The 19,795-nt window shown below is 41.3% G+C and overlaps 1 protein-coding gene across 6 annotated transcripts in view; it reads right to left on the reverse strand.

The window, feature by feature from the left end:
- Nucleotides 1-19,795, reverse strand: part of sulf1 (sulfatase 1) — a 91,463-nt gene that overhangs the window by 40,821 nt on the left and 30,847 nt on the right. For 4 of the 6 annotated variants that reach the window (XM_073487798.1, XM_073487794.1, XM_073487795.1 and 1 more), the window contains exon 2: nt 4,248-4,479. The exons of the other annotated variants lie outside the window; for them this stretch is intronic. The gene's annotated coding sequence lies outside the window, so the exon portion shown is untranslated. The remainder of the gene's footprint in view (nt 1-4,247; nt 4,480-19,795) is intronic. 6 annotated transcript variants of the gene reach the window in all.

The following is a 19,795-nucleotide window of genomic DNA, read 5'->3' on the forward strand; positions in this document are numbered from 1 at the left end:
CGTGTGGGTGACAACCAACAACGCGTGTGCAAGATCAAGCCTCTGATCACAACAAGATCTTTGTGTCAACTTCAGACTTTCTTCCCCTCTTTATCACATGTTCACACCTCCCTTTCTCTTATCTTGGCCTCTTCTACTTTATCCCTCTTCCACTTCCCCCTCTGTGTCTCTCTTGACCCAGCTTTCTCTTCCTCCCTCTTTAAGCCCATGCTGCATCTATGTGCAGTGACATTTGAACAAAGGCAGCTTTGAACAACACAGGAAAAGCATTAAAATCCTCTTTCTCTCACTCAGTGGCTAAAAGTGCACATTAACGAATAAAGCCTCACAGCAATCCTGCATCTTCTCTCTATTCATTCGTCAGACAAAACTCCAAGGACCTGGTCAGGGGTCATTCCCAGCTGTTGCATAGCTGAACCAGAACTGCACGAAACGTATCTTCACAAAACAGATCTTCTCTTTCCAACTAGTTGTCAAGCCAGAGCCTCAAGGCAAAGACAAGGGGAGCAATGCAGGACACAAAATTTAAAGCGTGGCATATACGTCTGGTTTGCTGCTCTCTTTAACGCGTGCAAGCACTAAACTGAAGTTTGAGAATCAGGCATTCCTGCCGATGATGAGCTGAATGTGATGTTTGCATGACCTGACCTTTACTGCTCAAATGAGAGGCTGAACAAACACATGGGGGTGCTATTGTGAGCAACCCAATACCCCAAAAATAGATCTATGCTGTGTGTCGTTGTGCATCCACATATGCATGGCATATTTCCCCGGAGATATGTCCACAAAAGTCAAGGACACGTTTAAGTGCATTGAAGCCCCATGGAAATGTTTGATCAGTTAGGACAACAAAGGAACCGAGAAAGTGGCTGACTCATCTAAAGATAGCCTTTCTAGATCCCACATAAATAAAAGCATGCCAAACGCTCACTGTTCAAATACTGGTCATTTGCAGTGATAGGACTGTGCAATCTACTCGAGCGCTACTATGCAATCAGGATAGTATGAGGAACACTATCATTAAGCTGAAGAGATAAACAAGTGCCGGAGGAGAGGGTGGTTTAGGAAATCTTTTCTTAACATGCTCGCACACAAGAGAACACACACAAACTACAGTTAGATAGAATCTTTTTCAGAGAGATGAATCATCAGAGGAACCAACTAAAAAGCAAAGATGTTGAATAATTCAGTAAGAATATTTATTTAATCGTCAGCCAGATTAAATGATTAGGTGCAGTTTGATCAAACAAATATTCATGGTACTTTGGGAAACCCACGACTTTCAAGCTCCAGATCCAGTTTTTCTCCGTTTTATCAACATCTCAACTCCTTTTTTATTGGGCTACTCTTAAAGGGAGAATGAAAAGTCATCTGTAAGGCATTCAATTTAACTGCAACCAAGAGAAACCCATAATGACAGAATTCATAAATGTGACTGCTGTCACTGTGGGGCCAAGTTGAGAAAGCACAATGCAGCGTGATAACAGTGTGACTCAGCTGAGATGAAATTATGGTGCTGATTTAGAAGAAGAAGAAGAAGAAGAAGAAGAAGAAGAAGAAGAAGAAGAAGAAGAAGAAGAAGAAGAAGAAGAAGAAGAAGAAGAAGAAGAAGAAGAAGAAGAAGAAGAAGAAGAAGAAGAAGAAGAAGAAGAAGAAGAAGAAGAAGAAGAAGAAGAAGAAGAAGAAGAAGAAGAAGAAGAAGAAGAAGAAGAAGAAGAAGAAGAAGAAGAAGAAGAAGAAGAAGGCAGGTTATTTGTGGAGTCCATGGGAAAGAGAGAATGGAAAAGGTTAAATATTTGCCGAAACTCCACCGCTCACACATTAATACACACTAGTATCTTAGGTAAAGCACATAGATATAATATATTTAATGTCCTGCTAATTTAACAATAATGAGTCTGCTATGCGTGACTTTGATGCTGTTTATCAGTCAGCATGTATGAAGTCATGCAAGACGTCTGGGAAGTCTGATTCACTGTAACTGGCATTTAAAAAGGACACACACACACACACACACACACACACACACACACACACACACACACACACACACACACACACACACACACACACACACACACACACACACACACACACACACACACACACACACACACACACACACACACACACACACACACACACACACACACACACACACACACACACACACACACACACTTCCCGTTCGCACAATTACACTGAAAAGCACAGATAATACTGCTTCCTTTTCCTTACACTTAATCACTCAGTGTACTTATCAGAAGAATGAATTACTTTGCTTACAACTTTCACACGCACACACACACCAAAGCAGATTCGACTGATGGCAGAGCTGCTACTGAAACAACGTTTGTCTTGGCAAGCGTCTGCCCCCCAGAACCTAATTATTTGCAGCAGCTGCTCATGCTCTTGTTTGTAGCACAGTGAAGCTAAACAGTTTAAAGGATCTCCCTTCTCTTCTGAGCTGGCAGTGAATACTGCATTTTTTTAAACACGTCAAAGCAGCTTTGCTATGCTCTGAGTAAGGTAATCAGAAATTAAATCTTGACGCTGCCGGGGTGAAACTGAAGTGAAGGGAAGATTTATGGATCAGTCTCTTCAATACTGAAGGTTTAAAGTTGGGGTTCTCTTTATTGCTTCGACTTTCTTAGTAACACAAATTGGCACTGCCAGGATATTGAAATGTAAGCCAGGCTGCTACATTTTTTGTTCATTGTGCCTGGTGCAAACAATCGGCTTTGAAGGGGACTGCAGCATAATTTTGCCATTTAGGAAACTAGCTCAGAAGGATAAATTCTCTAGTTTTTTTGGAATGGTACAGTAGGTCAACACATGAATTGAATACACAGGAACAGAGTCCCAAGTCACTCACTTGTACCATGAAATAGAGGAACCGTAATGTCATATCACTCGTCCAGGAGAATAAAAATGTATTTTAAGTAAAAAAAATTTCAACTACAGTGTTTAGATGTTTTAGAGCATTTACATGCAATGTGCATGTGATTTTTTTCTTTTGTGATGTGCAGAAAACACATCCATGACTCAATACCTCCCTATAAAAGTTATAAAACATAGAAATCACAGATAAAGTTCTAAAAAAACTTTTAACCGTTTGCCTAATTGATCTGCCCACATGACCAAATTTTGTACCAAGGTCTTCACTGGCCTTAAAGCAGCAGTCATCACAAACTATTGGTGGTTGTGTTAAATTCTTAAAGTAACAAACAGGAAGTGTAGCTACGGCTGGTTTACCAAGGTAAACAGAAATTCACACAACAGCAGCTTTCACCCATACAACCTCCTCTCCTCTCAGCCCGGCTGCTGTCCACGCAGTCTTTCACAGCTGCACAATCTCCATTTGCAAACACCTCATACACACATATACAGACACACACAGCACACACACACACACAGTGCCCGGAGCTAGGCATAAATACTATACATCATATTCCCACTCCACTGGCAAGTTTCCCTTCTCACTTGACTTGAGTTAAATAGCTGAAGTGAGGTGTACATTCTCTGAGTCTCTGCCTCTCTACTTAGCTCTGACAGTTTATCCGGAAAGCGCTCTTCAGCAGCTCATCCATTTAGCGTATACTGACACGATCTGCCAGAGGTGCACTCTGAATAAGATTTATGAAAAAACTTATCTGGGCTGAAGTGAGGGAATGTTAAATGCCACACTGAGTTTTGGGAATGTAGGAAAAATGCGCTTTAACTTCCTACTAGATGAGCTGACAGAGTTGAATAGAAAACAATTTATCTTCAGGAATAAAATGATATAAATATATAAACCCTTGTCCCTATTATAACCCATAGGATGCCCCCACTGACACCGCTCATTATGCAGCATATTTGTTTTTAAGTGACAGCAAGCTTTTTCAAATCTACAGTAGCTTCCTTTCACTTTCAAATATCCGGCATTCAGGAAACTACAAATTAACAGATGGGTGCTTATGGATTGGGGGAAAAAAGATGACATTAATGGAATGTGCTGCCTTCTAATCCTTTGAGACGGAGGAATTTGCGACGGAGGGAATTCCTGTCATTCAGGGGGAAAACTATGAAGTCCAGCACACACAGAGCTGCTGTACAGGCAACACAGATTTACTGCACTTGTGGACTCGTGACTGCATGCTGCATCAGAAATTTACTGCAAACTGAACAAACTAACAGGCACAGACACAGCAGAAGCTAAAGCAGAAGAAAATAGAGAAAAAAAACATTGTGAGAAAGTTAAGTACCTGAAAGGCAGGAGAGCAGAGTGCTGGCTGAGTGAGAGGGAAGGCTAGGATTCCTCTCTGTGTTTTCCTCTCCTGTTTCTTCTCCGGGTCTCCCTCCGCTCATAGAGGGGTTTGTGTCTTGGTCTTGGGATCTCTGGGTTGAAGAGTAGGGGGGGACCACACAGCTCCTGGAAGACAACCTCTCTCCTCTAATCCCCTCTCCGATGTGATGACACTCTCTAACCTCGACCATCTGTTGAAACACGTCCCGGAGCAGTCAGCACCGTGCTGTGTCAAGAACCCCACTCCCCTGCCCAATCACAGACCGGCTGCTGGGTGGCTCCTTGCTGCCAGGAGGCAGGGACAAGGACACAGCTCACAGCTCAGTGCTGAGGGAGACACACACACACACACACACACAGACACACAAACACACATACGCATGCAGTCACACACTCACATGCACACACACAGACACTCTACGAGATGGAAGCAAGAAAACCCCCAGTCATCGTAACCCGAGAGGTAGAGTAGGAGGAAGGGACAGGGAGAGTGAGAGCAGTGGAAAGAGAAGGAATGGGAGGGGAGAGAGAGAACAGGGAGGGGGGGAGAGAGCATGTTTAGGTGGCAAAAGCAGAGACAGATAAGAAGATGGAGATAAAGTATTCTTGTGCTTTATAGTACCTTATAGTACCTTTTGCTTGTAATATTACTTAACAATTCTCACAATCCACACACACACACACACACACACACACACACACACATACATACATAAATACTTTACCCTATGTCCCCGACCCCTTTCCTCCCATCCCTCTCCCTGCAGCCACAGAGTATGTGGTCTAAAGAATCAAACTAAAAAAGCAATAAAAATCTGTATGGGCTCTGTGGTGGGAATGCTGTTGGCACTAAACTGTTACATCTCCAGGCACAGAAGCACAGGCAGCAGCTCTCACACCTTTGTGCGATAAATCCTTACAGTCCTTCGGCTGCATTCCTGCCCTTCACCACCTATTGCCTTAAGTTAAAAAAGGAGGGCAGAGGGGAAGGCACTAAAATTACAAAGCTAAGGAAAGAGTAAGCTAGAAAGAGAAAGAAAAGGAAAAGAAGGAAAGATAAGAGGGGGTGTGGGTTTACGGCTAGATGGCAGCAGACTGATAAAGCAAACATTTACAGCTTACTATCAACCCTCCAACATTAACACCATTACCAGTGCATTTCCTAAATGAATCAACCAATTTTGGGCCCATTCATGCAAAACACAGTGAACATTAGGTGAGAAAGGCTGTCACATTAATCATTTTGCTGAACCACTGTCCTACTCACTGATCCATTAAAAAAGGATTACAAGACCCTGATGATATTCAGGAGCAACTTCAAAGGCGAACCCTAATGAGTTAATACCCATTCGATATCCGACAGCATCACAATGAGTTAATCAGAGGTGTGAAACCACAAAGAAAGGCTTCTAAGTGGTTCATTTACATTCTGTAAGCAGCCTCTGTTTCAAGTCGTCCTTTGATAGATACCGTTAAGTTCAAACAGGTTTACAGACAGTTCTTAATGAAGACTTTGATTGTCCATCTCCAAATGACCTTTAATCAATGATACTTTTAATTTGTCCACATAAACATATTTATATTCATGCATATTTAAAACTTTTTAAATGTTTTTTATTTATTTATTTATTTTTTAAAATTGGATCACTTCCTTTCATAAAGAACCATCTTCAAGACTGTTTATTATACTGTACTGTTTCAATTATTTGCATGTAGCTTGACCCAACTGGTAAACTTTCATACGCTGTAATATTGCTCAGATCTCTCATGTGTAACAGATTTCCATTTTAATTTGATTGCACCACACACAAACACCAGAGACTGCCACTTTTTTCAGTGGGTGCTCCCAGTTATATTCCCCTCAGGTTTACATATCAGGATATTGGATTAAACCAAACAAAGCCTATTTTCACCAGGGACACGTGAAACTTTCCCCAGCTTGGACTGATGTTTGAAACAGGGGCAGCAGCAAGGGAGAAAAAGGGCCTTAGGGGGAAAAGAGCTCAAATTAGATTAACTAAATTCACAAAGACTGTCCCCAGCCCCTCCTGCATGGCTACACACATCCTAACCCACACCTCCAACCCCAGCCCCCATTCTCACGGCCGAGAGGTTTCCAAAGGGCCTTCAGGCAGGCCAGGGGCGACCAAATCCCTGTGCTCTTTACTGGATTAAACATGGCTGCCCCACTGAGGGAGAGGGGTTGTTTTTTCATAAGCTGAGCACATCTGTAAACATCATGAATCCATCCAGACAGAAAGGTTATCAGGCAGAGTTTCCATGAGGAAAACATACACAGCATACTCCACCAAGGGCTCACCTAGAAACCAAACTTTTAAGTTGTAAAAACTGGTTCCCAACACACATCATCCATTTTGCATGACCACTCTTAATCTCCATTTTCACTTCCACTGATGGACACAACAGCAACAAAAAAGCAAGGATAGAGGGAGGTCTATAAAATGGCCTCATCTTATGAATGACTGAATGACCTGCAGGGGGGCCAGTGGTTCTCTGGTAACCCCCATTCACCCTCCTTCTCCCCAACCTCACCAAGTCCATCATGGTGGATATCTAACACAGAAATCAGCAGTACAATGACTAGTTTTCTTTTACTCTAGACTTCTCAGCATGCATATACAGTAGGACATCATACTCTTGTCCAAACTTTACTTTTAATCTTGACCTCAGATCTCAAACTTACTTCCCCCTTTTTTCCTTCCAGCTTTCCAACCATCAGTTGGGCCTGCAGGTGCAGGCAGAGGCCAGTGTTGGGGGGCTATTCGGTTCACTAGCCCCATTCTCTATGGCTGAATGAGATACATAGGGGTGTCATAGCCGTGCCAGTTTAGAGCGCTGGAGCTGAGGCTGGGGGATGCAGCGAGGATGTGGAGGAAGGCAAACCTAGGGGTGACACTGTCTTGTGCTAGACAGGATTTTAAATGCCAAGCACATGGCTACTGCCATACTAGCGTCCCTCTGTTGTGCTGCAGACCCGTGTCAGATGACTGCTGGGTATCTAACTATTGAATCTGTCAGGTGCTAAAGATCCCTTTGAGTCAGGATATAAGACACTAGAGAAACTAAATACATCAACTACCTTACAACTAATTAATTCTTACTCTGGGAGCAGGGCTTATGGCCACATTAGAGAAGCAAAACTGTTTTCAATAAGCCCAGGTGTGGCTGAATTCGTAAAGTAAGGTACTCCATGGTGGTGTTTCTACATACTACATTTACTTTGGTCCTGCTGGTTCCCAGGACCCCTTACACTTCAGGGGGTTGAATCAGTGTCATCTTAAGTTCATGCCAGAGAGGCACAGCTGAGAGCTGGGGATGACTGGGATACAGCAGGAGAGCAGGAGCAGGATACGCACAGTTGGTCATGAATGTACAGGGCCAGGAGGAGAAATGAAAGGCAGGAGAAAGGGAGGACAGAGGGGAGGCAGGAATACAGTAGGGACAGAGGGGCAGCAGGGGTAAAGAAAAAATAGCTAGAGAGAAAGTGGGGAATGGAGGAGGAGGTGGGCTTCTGTGGTTCAGTGACAGCTAAACACGCAGCACACGCATGTGGAGGGAGCTCTCCTCACGCCACCCCTCCTGCTGTGCCATGCATGTGCCCTTGTACTATATGTATGTGATTTAACATGCATGAAAAAACCCACACATGCATGCAGACAAGAGTGGCTGCATCTGCCACAATATCCTGAATAAACCCCACAGTCACAGTAACATTTTGTTTTTTACACCCAAAGTAAACCAACACTTTCATATCTTTACTGAGTTAGCATTATGGTACTCTATTATATACTTGGATTAAGCATAATTTTATTAACAGTGTGTTGATTGTTGATGTTTGTTTATCTTTCAACAACTACTTTTCTAAGTTACTTATGTGAACATTGGTAACTACCAAAAACATGTAAATTAGGGTTACTCGTTTTGTTACTATTTTTTTTAAACAGCTTAATTGAGCATTTACCCTTATCTCGGTTCTCACAATTATGAGTTATTGTGTGGATGTAAACATGCTTTGTATGTGTGAAGCATTCAATTGTAATACACAAAACATTTAATAACAATATATCACAAGGTTTTTTTTTTATTTAAAAGGTTGCCAGTCATTGTTGCAATAAACACCAAGGCTGACACCCATTCTTGAAAGACCCCACTGTCAAGCAGCTAACAGGTAGGGCTGCAGACAATGGGAGCAGACTAACACACAATGAACTCATTAACAGTAACCTGAGATCAAGTGTTAGATAATGATGATAGGATTTAGAGGTCTGCTAGTAATGACATTCACCAACAGACTTCAGTCAGATGCCAGATGTGCTATCACCTCTGTAGCAGATGTTTGCATGATGGTCAACCACGGCCACGAACCATCAGTGTAAAAGCCAGTTCCGCTTAAATAGAAGATAATATTGCATTTTGATAACATTATCTAATCTTGAGGTCTTTAACCAACAACCCTAAATGTCATTAGTTCAAAGCAGTTAGCGTATTTATGTTTTTCTCATAACATAAAGCACAAGTGACTATCCTTCATTAAAAGCAATTGTTTCCATAAGCCATACTGCCTTTATGTCCCAATCACACATGTTGTTCTCTCAGCATCCCCAAAATACAGTTGACTTGATCCTTCTGCTGATCATTTTTGATCTGAAGAAAATTCTGTGTATCATTTCCATACATAATATCAAATGACAGGTTGTACAATTGGTAATGATAAACAGGTGCAAATACTTACTTACTTCCACAGATCTAGTTCAAGAGGAATGCAGACTATATTGGATAATTCTTGGCATGTAAAAAAAGGTAAATGCGTCCAGATTTCCAAATAACAACAACTGTCAGCACAGACTTTGATTCCTTGGCCTTTTCAAGATGCCAAAAGGCACTTGAGAACACAGAGAGACTCTCCATGATCAATCCTTTAGACACTGTGTGGCAAAGACAGGGCGTCTTATCTTCCAAAACCATGGACAGATCAGGTTATCAAATCCAAAGTCCATCTAATAAATATTTCAAAACTACGTTGCCTTGAATACAGTGACAACAAACATCTTAGAATATGTTTCAGAGTAATGATAAAATCCAAGTTTGGAAAATGACTAACGATAGTGGATAGAAAAACTCATGTAGAAATTTGATAGACCACCCAAGGAGCCATCTTAAAGATGGATTAGGGCCTTCCAAGAACTTCTACACAAGTTGGGAAAAGATAGAAAGAGAAACCAATCCTATCATTCCCCTTATCTGGTGGTTCACAGGATGACGGGAATGATTTGGGATAGCCTTAAGGTTCAGTAAATGGATAAATAGCTGGGAACCATTGCTGTAAGCCACAAAGATATGAGACAGATACAACAGGCAGATACTGATCATTTTCCCTGGGTCCAAGGAAGAAGATGAAAGACATTCAGACATCTAAGACAATGGTGGTCATGTAGTGGCCAGGTTCCACAAACAAAGCCCCAGGGACCGTTCAGACTTCAATACAACTGAATTCCACTTTTTTAATTTGTAAACCACGTTCGTGCCTTTTGTCACTCTTGTCAGACAAGAGCAGTACAGGTGAGCACAATTACTGCACAACTGCAGTAATTGTTTTTTAAAATGAATAAAATGTCATGCTCTGTAAACCTTGGCCTTCCTGTGAACAGTACTCTGAACATCTGTCATTTTGTAACAATAGAAGTGGCACAAAATGGGTTATGAAACATTGATGGGCAGCTCGATAAGAGAAGGTTCAAAAAGAAAAATGTAACAGCCAGTTTTTCCACTTGGACCAAAATATGACTCACAGTGAGTGCAAAATTTAGCAATTGAAAATCTTTTCTAAAGCCTTTGAATTCAAGGCAATTTCCTTGCAATTCTTGCACTCTAAAGTTGGGCTTACAACAGTCACCACACAGTCATGCCCTACTTTTCTTTCTTCTTTTTCTAGGACGACAGCATTTGTTATGTGATTGGTGCTAAAACTGAGCCTGGACACTTTTTCTCAAAAAATCTTTTACACAAGTTGGAATCTCTCATTACGCACTTATGTGGAGCTTTTCATTATCATTAGTGTGTTTTTTGAAATGTGCATTTGTTCTTTGTGTTTATAGTACTGGCAAAGCAATTAAAAGCAAATGGCAAATAACATCTGCTGGATCAAACTATTTTCTTTACCAGATTACTCAGTCAATTTACTGAATGTGCCAACATTGATTAACTCATTTAACCTTCACAAAAGTGTTCTACATCTCTGAAAGTGTCTAAGTAGTTAGATTAAAAAGAAGAGATGGGATTTTGTGCACAAACTTTGTTTAAGGAGTTCACTCGCTCAGTCCCAACCTGAATATGAACCCTTTGTCTGGAAACGACAATAAGCCAAACATATATTTAATCTCAACAAAGAATGTGGTTTTGCCTCCAAAAAAAGATTTATTAAAGATAAAGGAATAAAGACATTGGTAAAGCATATCATTGACCCTGCGAGGAGAGTTCCACTGTAGCCACAAATCAACAGTCTCCACACCACCAAACAATAATGCATTCAACAAATAATCATTTCCCTTCATACCCTCCGACTCCGCAGACTCCACTCAGTCTCTTGGGTCACAGAAAAATCTGCTCCAAAAGTGTTTGTTTACACTGATATTCTCTGCGGAAAACAGGCCAACTCTTTGTTAACGTTTGAAAAAAGACCCCCAAAAGACATTGAGAGAAGGCAGTAATTGTTGTCATAAAGCCAGTGTCCAGCTCCTTCCTGTCTCGGAGGAGCTTTGGGAAGTCTCATTCTCGCCGAGTGGTGCTCCGTTTCCGGAAGCCTGACTAATCCTCTCAGGCGAGAAGGTGAAAGGCAGGGACAAGGAGAAAGGGGGGAAAGCTGTACGTGGGAAGGAGGGCCTATGTGCACTACAACATTAAAAATGCCTGCTTGAAAATAATCCCATAAAGCATGCCGCCAGTGGCCTGTTGAGAGGGAGAATTAGGATTTGCGTGGAGCAGATAGGCCGTTCAATTATCCCCTAAGAGGCCCTTAACTGTCCGCAGGCCACGATAAGGACCAAATTTTTCATTTGTCAGCAGAATGTGGCAAGAACAAGAGAGATAAGGTTAGCGCATACATAGCATGTTGACATATAGTCGCTTAATGATACATAACTACATAACAGCTCCAGTGAATGCTGCAGTTATGTTCTTAACAGTCACCAAAACTGCAACGATTAGTCCATCAAAAGAAAATCTGAAAATCAAGTATTTTGATAATCGAATAATCGTTTGAACAATTTTTCAATCAAATATGTTGCTGCTTCTTAAATTTAAATGTAAATCTTGATACCATCTTTAATGAAGATGAGAAGATGAGAATTGAGATGAAAAGATTTGTGAAAACAATTGGCAGATTAAATCAATAATTTAAATATAGTTAGTTGCAATCTTTAACAAGCAAGCCAAATCCCAAATAATGAGGCCCAAGCAACTAAATTGGCAAGCTAATAGACATCAACTACAGCAATGGTGCCCACATGGAACACTTGGTACTCACACTAGTTTAATTGGAATACAAACTGGGTTTTCTGTGCCCAGTAAGATGAAAACACAGGGATGTGGCTGCGGCTTTTAACAGGGTGTTGGTTGGGTTCCTGGGTGAGCGGAAGCACTGTGGCTCTATGTGATTTGTGATTCGCACGCGGGAGGGAGGAGAGGCCTTTTAATCTGTGCCTTAGACTCCGCTTCCTCTCTCTAGGAGAAAATCAGCAACATAAACGACTCACCACTGCACAACTGCACAACCACTGGGATGTTTATGACCTAGTGAAGGGCCACACAGAGCAGGAGGGTCGTTTGTATGAGAATAGGTACAAGAGCAGGACCCTCCCCTTCTCTAAGCTCCCTCATCCAGCCCCTTTTATATCCACGGGCCCTCTCACCAACCTCTGTATCCATTTCAACTCTCTCTACCTATTTTCCTTCTTTTCTCAGGTGGTCATCCCCTCAACTATTAAAGAATGCCTATTTCACAGACAAGCTTTCAGGAGAGAGGACCATAGAAGTCACGTCTCAAACAGGTGCAAATTCCAGTGATGCCTGCGTGCGCTTGGACACTACTCTGTCTCTATAAACCTGGGCCAAGTAGCACGCTGAAGGTGATGGCCAGCAGAGATGTCTGACAGCTAGACCTGCTTTCATCCCCCATACAACTTGAATTTTCCCCATTGTTTTACTATATGTATGTAGAGGTGTGTGTGTGTGTGTGTGTGTGTGTGTGTGTGTGCGCGCGCACAGTGAGTAAGGCAGACAGAACATGAAGAGGGCAAATAAATGTTTTAAATACATGTAAAATTGTTGCCTTGATTTGAAAACTGTTTAATAATCAAGTGAGTGTCAACAAAACCTCTTAACATCATGAATATTTAATCATATTTACTATGACTGAATGGTATTAAACTGTAACACACTCCTAAGGTTTTCATTTCATGCTCATCCTGCAGACTGCGGAGTCTGGAAACATGTACCGGACAGCCCATCCCAGAGGAGAATTCAGAGTCTGAGGCTGTGTGGGTGGGTGAGCACTCATTTGAAGAAAACTCCCAATAATCCAATTAAGCACATAATTTCCTTTAGTACACAGGAATTGAATCAACTGTCAGAAAGCAGCCGAGTCAGAGAAAGTGAAAAGCGAAAAGAGTGGACAGAGAAAGGGTAAGAAAAGGCTTTTCTGTGTACTGTTCAGCTGCTGCAGTGAACAAAATGCAAACAAAGCTTTGGAGAAAGAGGCTTTAGATCTCGGCAAACATGGCAGGGCCTCCCGTGCTCCACTTTGTAACTGTCCTGCTTGGCTAGCGATCAGCTCTCTCGTCCAGGACCAGTCTTTAGCAGAGATCCCTTGACCAAGAGCCAAGCTGCCTTTCACAGTGTGCAAGTGAGTGCGTGTGCACGCGTACTTGAATATGCATGAGCGGAGATGGGGCTCCTCCACTGTTCTCTGTGCTGTTCTATAGCTGGCCTCACATTCATAAAGAAAGAGAATGAAAAGAGGGGCTATAAGAATAATAGGCTAAATATGGATGTATGGGTATATTAGCTCCATTGAGAGGTATGTTGCATGTAGGCATTAATGTACATAATATCACCTATCATGACTCTTACCTGAACCCTATCATTGACCTCTGTTTAAGCAGATTTCTTTCTCTCTAAAATGACATGGATATGAAGTTGTTTCAGTGAACTCCGGCAAAGAGAGGGGCATTAGAGGGCAGAAAAACAGTACAGGAATTCAGAATATCCTCCTAGTAAGTGCTTATCTTCCCTCTTGGGGCATGGAATCTCAGCCACAATGACGAGGCCAAAAAGGAGAAAACGGGCATCACCTTGTGAATATTTCTGTCAAAAAAAGTCACATAGAAATCATGGTTTTCACAAAAGTTGCCTGAAACATACGTTCGTATTGGGAAGGCACATTTAGAAACAATGCTAATAAAATCCAACCCATGTTTTCCCATCTCTGCCTCATGTTGGCAAGCCTGTTGATCTCTTGGATTTTATCAAGACCATCTGATAACAATACTGTGTGTTCACGATGATTACAGGCACACCTGGCACAATCTCAGGCTACAGGGGCAGATAAATTGTATAATAAGATTGATAAGATTACAAATAAAATTCAATTGTGATACTCATAACAAAGAACAAGGGAGAGAAAGATTAACAAAGAGGGACAAAATAAAAGCAAGGAAGAAGCGGAAAAAAGAAAATGGAGGAGGGCAATATGGTCACAATTAAACTGGCAATAGACAACTTTTTTGCTCTAACTTGCACAATGTAACGGCTATAGAATAATGAAACAATCTACATTTACATTGGTTCCTTATAAGGCTCACTTTCACTATGCAATTCTGTCTGCCACCAGGTACGAAATCTCCTGGGAAAAGGAAGGCTTTTGATTTACGTTACAAGCCTATCTACTTTTTGTGTAAAGAATGAATGAACAACTAAACTTGGACTTTTTCTCCTAATATTTTCTTCTACTCCCCTCTTCACCCCAACACCCACTCCTGTAGTAGTTACTGTACTTGTTTTCATGAAGCAATACTCGAACTATGTTATTACTCCAAATAAAATTATGACAATTTTACTTTACCTCATTGGTGAACATGATTCTTTCTTCTCTCTTATTTTGAAATTGGTGTTGATCATTTCTTCACGGAAATGTGGAAACAAATGCAGTATGTCCTGTGTGGTTGGTAGTTTCGGGGCTCTGAGGAAAATGGAAAGCGACCCGTCTGTCTCTGCAACAGCACCTCTTTAATATAGCAATGATTGTCACAGAACATTTTCTCACAGAATTCAAAATAACATGGTCAGTAATTGAGTATTTGCTCAAGTTAGAATGAAAGACATGAATATGTTGAGCTCTCATGCACTGACTGATTTTGATTAAACCAACCTAAGATTTGTGAACTAATTCCTTTTGATAATACTAAATATTACAATGAATGAAATACCTCACAGCCTTTGAATAAAGGCAGGAAGGAGGGAAAGAAGATATGAACGAATGAGAGACAAAAGGGAGGTAGCATGGAAGGTAGAGAAAGTGCCTCTATTTGTGCAGCCCAGGCTTAAACTGTGAAAAGGGGTGCTCAGCTTTTCTTTTTCCAAGCTTTCATATCCTAAAAAGAACCCCTCTTAATTCCTCATTCTTCATTTCCTGTTCCTGTCCGGGTCCAGATGGCCAAGGGATCCAGAGAACATCCGTAACGGAATGACTGAAGACTTTCATGACTGAGTTGGTGCCAAGCAGGATAAAGTAAGTGGGAGGTAGAGGGATTTGTATCATCACAGTACAGACGACCAGCTTCTTTTACCCATAAATCATTAACTGTATTTTTGCAAATAATAAAAATAAAACATTTACTGGCAAACTAACCTGCAGACATGTTGTAACAGACATAATAGACACAGCGCATGTAGATATGTTTAGAGATCTCACATTTCTAATACAGCTGATGAACTCAATGTGAGGGTTCAATTTGAACTCCTTAAAAAACTGGAAAAATAGTGTCTCGTTTTATACGGTGATGAATGTGTTTAGCTTGGTGTCAAACACGCTGAAACCATACACGTAAGAAAGAAAGGGATAAAACATGTTGAAGGCTTTATGGACCCCTTGCCACATATTGTACACCACTTGAGCTGATGGTGAAATCAAAACTGTACGCTGACTGAATTAAAAACAGTCATAAATATTACAGCCTATAGCTTAGATAAACATGCTTTGGGAACGCAAAAACATCACAGCTGTGGAAGAGCTTCTGCACTTGTCGGATCCCATCCAGGTATGTTAGGAGAATGAGAACATAAACTGACTGGTTTACGGTCGGCAATAAAAACAAGTATTCTTCTAATCGGATACTTCATGCTAAAAATAAGTGGGAGAGTAACAGCAGCAACACAATAAGGAAACATTCTTATGTTCCCCTTATATTGCAGTCATAACTTTATAAGCCTATTTATCTATTTCTATCATGCTTTCCGTTTTCCCAAAAGTGTCCTTGTAAACTGAGCAGGAAAACTGAGACAGGTAGCTTAGAGGACTATGTAGCTGATATGGGAGGGCGATCTAGCCAAAATGTAATATCACCATCTATTTAAGTGCAACAAAGATCCACAATCTAAATTGCGATGTTCTTTTCTCAATTTTGAAATGCCCTCTAGACTATAACCAGACTTGAAATAGCCTATGAATTTCTCCATTTGCACCACTAAAACACAATACAGCATTAAAGATATTTCTTTTTTGGCAGAAGCTCCACATCTGCCATGCCTCCAGCTTTAACTCGTGTTGCATTATTTACATCACCAAAGGAAGAGCCACATGAAGTAATTCGTCCACTTAGTTGGCTATATCACTCTATTGGTATGTTCACGTAGCACAGATCTGCTGGTCAACAAGGTTATGTAAAGTTTGGAAACAGAAGTAAGAAGACCTTGAATATTGCAATTTGTACAGCAGGCCTGAAAGGTGGATTGTGACAGCTTCATGATCGATCACAATCTAAAATCCTCAGATTGCCCACCCTGACTAATGTCAATTTCGTGGAAATAACTGTCATGGAAAAGTGCGGATTAAGGAGACTCAGCTGAGGTGTTTAACTTCGGGTAAAGAGGGATAATGGGTTACCAAAGAGATCAAACCTATTAAGCACTTCGCTAGCGGATGTATTACCCAGCCACACGCTGCAAGCTTACTGATATATCAGGTTAAATGATTTCGTTTTGGGAAACTGTCTGAATCCCGTTTCGGAGAAACAGCAACTCGGCTCAGCCACAAATATGTAGAGTCAAAAAAGGCTGACAGAAATTGCCTATAAAATGTGCTCTGTGCACTTTCCACATCACATCAAGTTTGCCATATGAACCCCATGCTCTTGGCATCTTCAGTAATGACATTACACAATGGTGTTCCATGTCAAACAGCAAGTTGGTCCTCTCGCATCACCGGCCAAATAGAAATCACAACCTCAAGTTTTACATCCAAGTCAAAGAAAACTAGGCTGCTGGCACCACAAATGTAGAAATCTGGATCAGCAGGAAGTCAAAGGGCTTTCACATCAATGTCTTTGCTCCCACAATTAAGACTTCATAAATATATCCCAGAATATAAAACACTTAAAATGGAGCCCTTTTGCACTGCATTTGACTGACAAGGCCACTACACTCCAAATTACTCACAGGCACACAGCAGGCAGAGTGTTTGGCCGAGATGTGTGTGTGGTGCCAGTGTGCTGTACACAAGCCAAACTTTTGGAGGCAATTGTCAAGGGCATGCAAGTCCTGGCCATGAAAGCCATCTGGAAAGTAGCAGAAACGCCACTATTTACTGCTATAAATAGAACAAATAAGGGCCACAACCAGAGTGATAATCCCTCAACAATGTGGCGGCTTTGCGGCATTACTTAATGTTCCACGACAAGACTTGGAGGAAACGTGCTGATCCACCTAAGCGTCACGTTGTTCCTCTCAGATAAACTGATCCTGAACACATTATAATGTGAGACAGAGCGGTGGGAGAGCACATGACCTTTGACCTGGGCTAGAGGAGTTAGAGAGGCCTGGGATAAGCAGTATCTGACACTTTAGTCATGGAGTCTCACTAAATCCCCACTCATCTCAAAGAGTTCTCTTCAGTACAAATGGAGTGGAGGCAAACATTGCAGTCAGGTACACCACGATCTGTTGAAGACAAGATTGATGAGAGGGCAACAGGTCAAGTTTAATCATTTCTCTTGATCTAGCTACAGGATTGAAGAGTTAAATTTAACAAGTGGTTGTCAAAAAGCTGTATCTATAACTGGAATAATGTGTAGACAAAAAAAGGAAACTCAACTAGAACATCTCTCCAATTGTCCACTTCTTAAGGAGAAGCCTGGATGCAACAACTAGGGATGCATGATACACATCAGCCTGATAAATCACTGGCCTGATATTGGGAGATTTATTTTATCGGCTATATTTCAGCAAAATTATAGCTCAATGGAGCTGATAATATGAAGCAAAAATGCTTTCATTGACTGAACAAATGCAGTATTTACACACTCAAATACAATAGGTGGTGTTATCGCACTAATGACATCAGACTGTTGCACCTGGGTAGAACAAGCCCCCAGGAAGAGCGCCAGGCTCATTACATTGTGAAAGAAGTGGCTGTCGACCGCTGGATCCTTTTTCTTTTTTTTTTTGAGTGTCACAACCCCTATTCATTTGACCATCATAATTTGAGCTATTCGGTCCAATAAAATTTGGACAGTCGAGAAGAGCCGCAAGACTAAATCATTTTATCACTATTCAAGTCAGAAGGGCGCTAAACCGGAAGTTATCCGGCTCGGTCTGCTGAAGTCTTTAGTGCACACGTTCTATGGGTCCCACGATACAGAAGATCCAGGTATTTTAATATTCAAGCTTTTTTGGCTACATGCGCCATTGAGCAGCTACAATGGAATAAACGGGGCACCATCTCCAACACTGTATCCAGACTTTAATTGTTAGATCTATGGGCTAGAGCAATACAGTGTAGACTTGAGACCAAACATGTCGTTTTATAAGAACAAATCTTATTCTTACTGGATTATTAAAATCTTTGCTCACCACATCTTAGCCTTTCTTACCCTAAGGAGCACATAAACTACAGATAACTTCTTTTCAAAAAAAAAAAAAAAAAAGTGAAATTATCGCTCAGCTTATAGGTAATTATCATTTACCTGTAAAGTCCATATCATGTATCCCTGGTGACAACAGATGTCAAGTCATTGGATTCTATTAATTTTGCTGCTTCTATGGAGAGCAGGAGATTCAGCAAAGCTGTGCATGATGTATATGCTATGGTCAGTTGATGGACCGGTTGTCGTCTCAACCTAAACTTTAATCAAATGAGTCTGTTCGGCACAACACATCAACTCAGATCAAACTGTCACACTAGGCAGTGCTGATCAAATATGATCTGTAACTGCGTTGCCCATTTCTAACCTCAAATGTGTTCAGAGGTGTACTGTTTAGCTGTAATACGAGAGAGTTTGTGACCTGGCTACCATGTTTTCCTGCTTGAAAATGAATGAGCCAAAACCAAGCACAGCCCAACTTTACGTGATGTAATCAGCCTGCTGGAGCGTTTAGTGGTTTGGTGTGTCCAGGTGCATCCTCGCCAGAGGTAGTTTGTTTCCTGCTTTAGCTCACAAGAAAAGTGAAAGTGGGGGCCAAATCCCTAACCGGGCAACCCTACTGCCTCCCACATCTAGTCTATATACACAGATACATTTCAGCAGCCCCCCTTTTTTAAACTGATGCTTCTGATTCTCATTACCAAATAGCTTCCCCCCGCCCCCCGTGGCATTGTGTTTGCTCCTTCTTGCTTGACATGGGGGCAATATATTAAAATGTATGAGGCTTTATCTTACCCCGTTCAAACAGAGCCAAGTTGGGTTTGCCCAGACCACAATACAAAACACGTGCACATGCATACACATACACACAAAGTCAAACCCTGCCATTGTTTTAGTAAGAGGGCAGAATATCCACACTGGCAGAGTGTCTAAAATGAAATCCAAAAGTGGCCATTACATTATTAGCAGCAGGAAAGGAGATCAAGCCTCCAGTCCACAAAGACAGCTTTGCCAAAACCAAAGAACATGTATTTAAGGTAACGGTCAAATTTTACTTTGCCACTGTTTAACGCTCTCTTAGTCATTTTATTACAAAACCATCTTGCAATTCACCTCTTGTGTCAGCTTCCACATTTGGACATTCTAACACTGCTTGAGTTGTTTTTTTAAAGGACCTCTGAATAAAAACAACAGTGAGGCTAAACAGGTACGTAAAAACTTAAGCTTGAAGAAAAATTTGTTATCTGCTAAGATGTTTAACTCCCTGAGGGAAGCAAACATGCTTAGACTTAATGCAAAACATATTGAAGTATTAAAGCCCCACATCCTCCGAATGTTAGCAACAGAGCACAGC

The sequence above is a fragment of the Pagrus major genome, chromosome 19 (genome assembly GCF_040436345.1).
Source record: "Pagrus major chromosome 19, Pma_NU_1.0".
Lineage (NCBI taxonomy): Eukaryota > Metazoa > Chordata > Actinopteri > Spariformes > Sparidae > Pagrus > Pagrus major.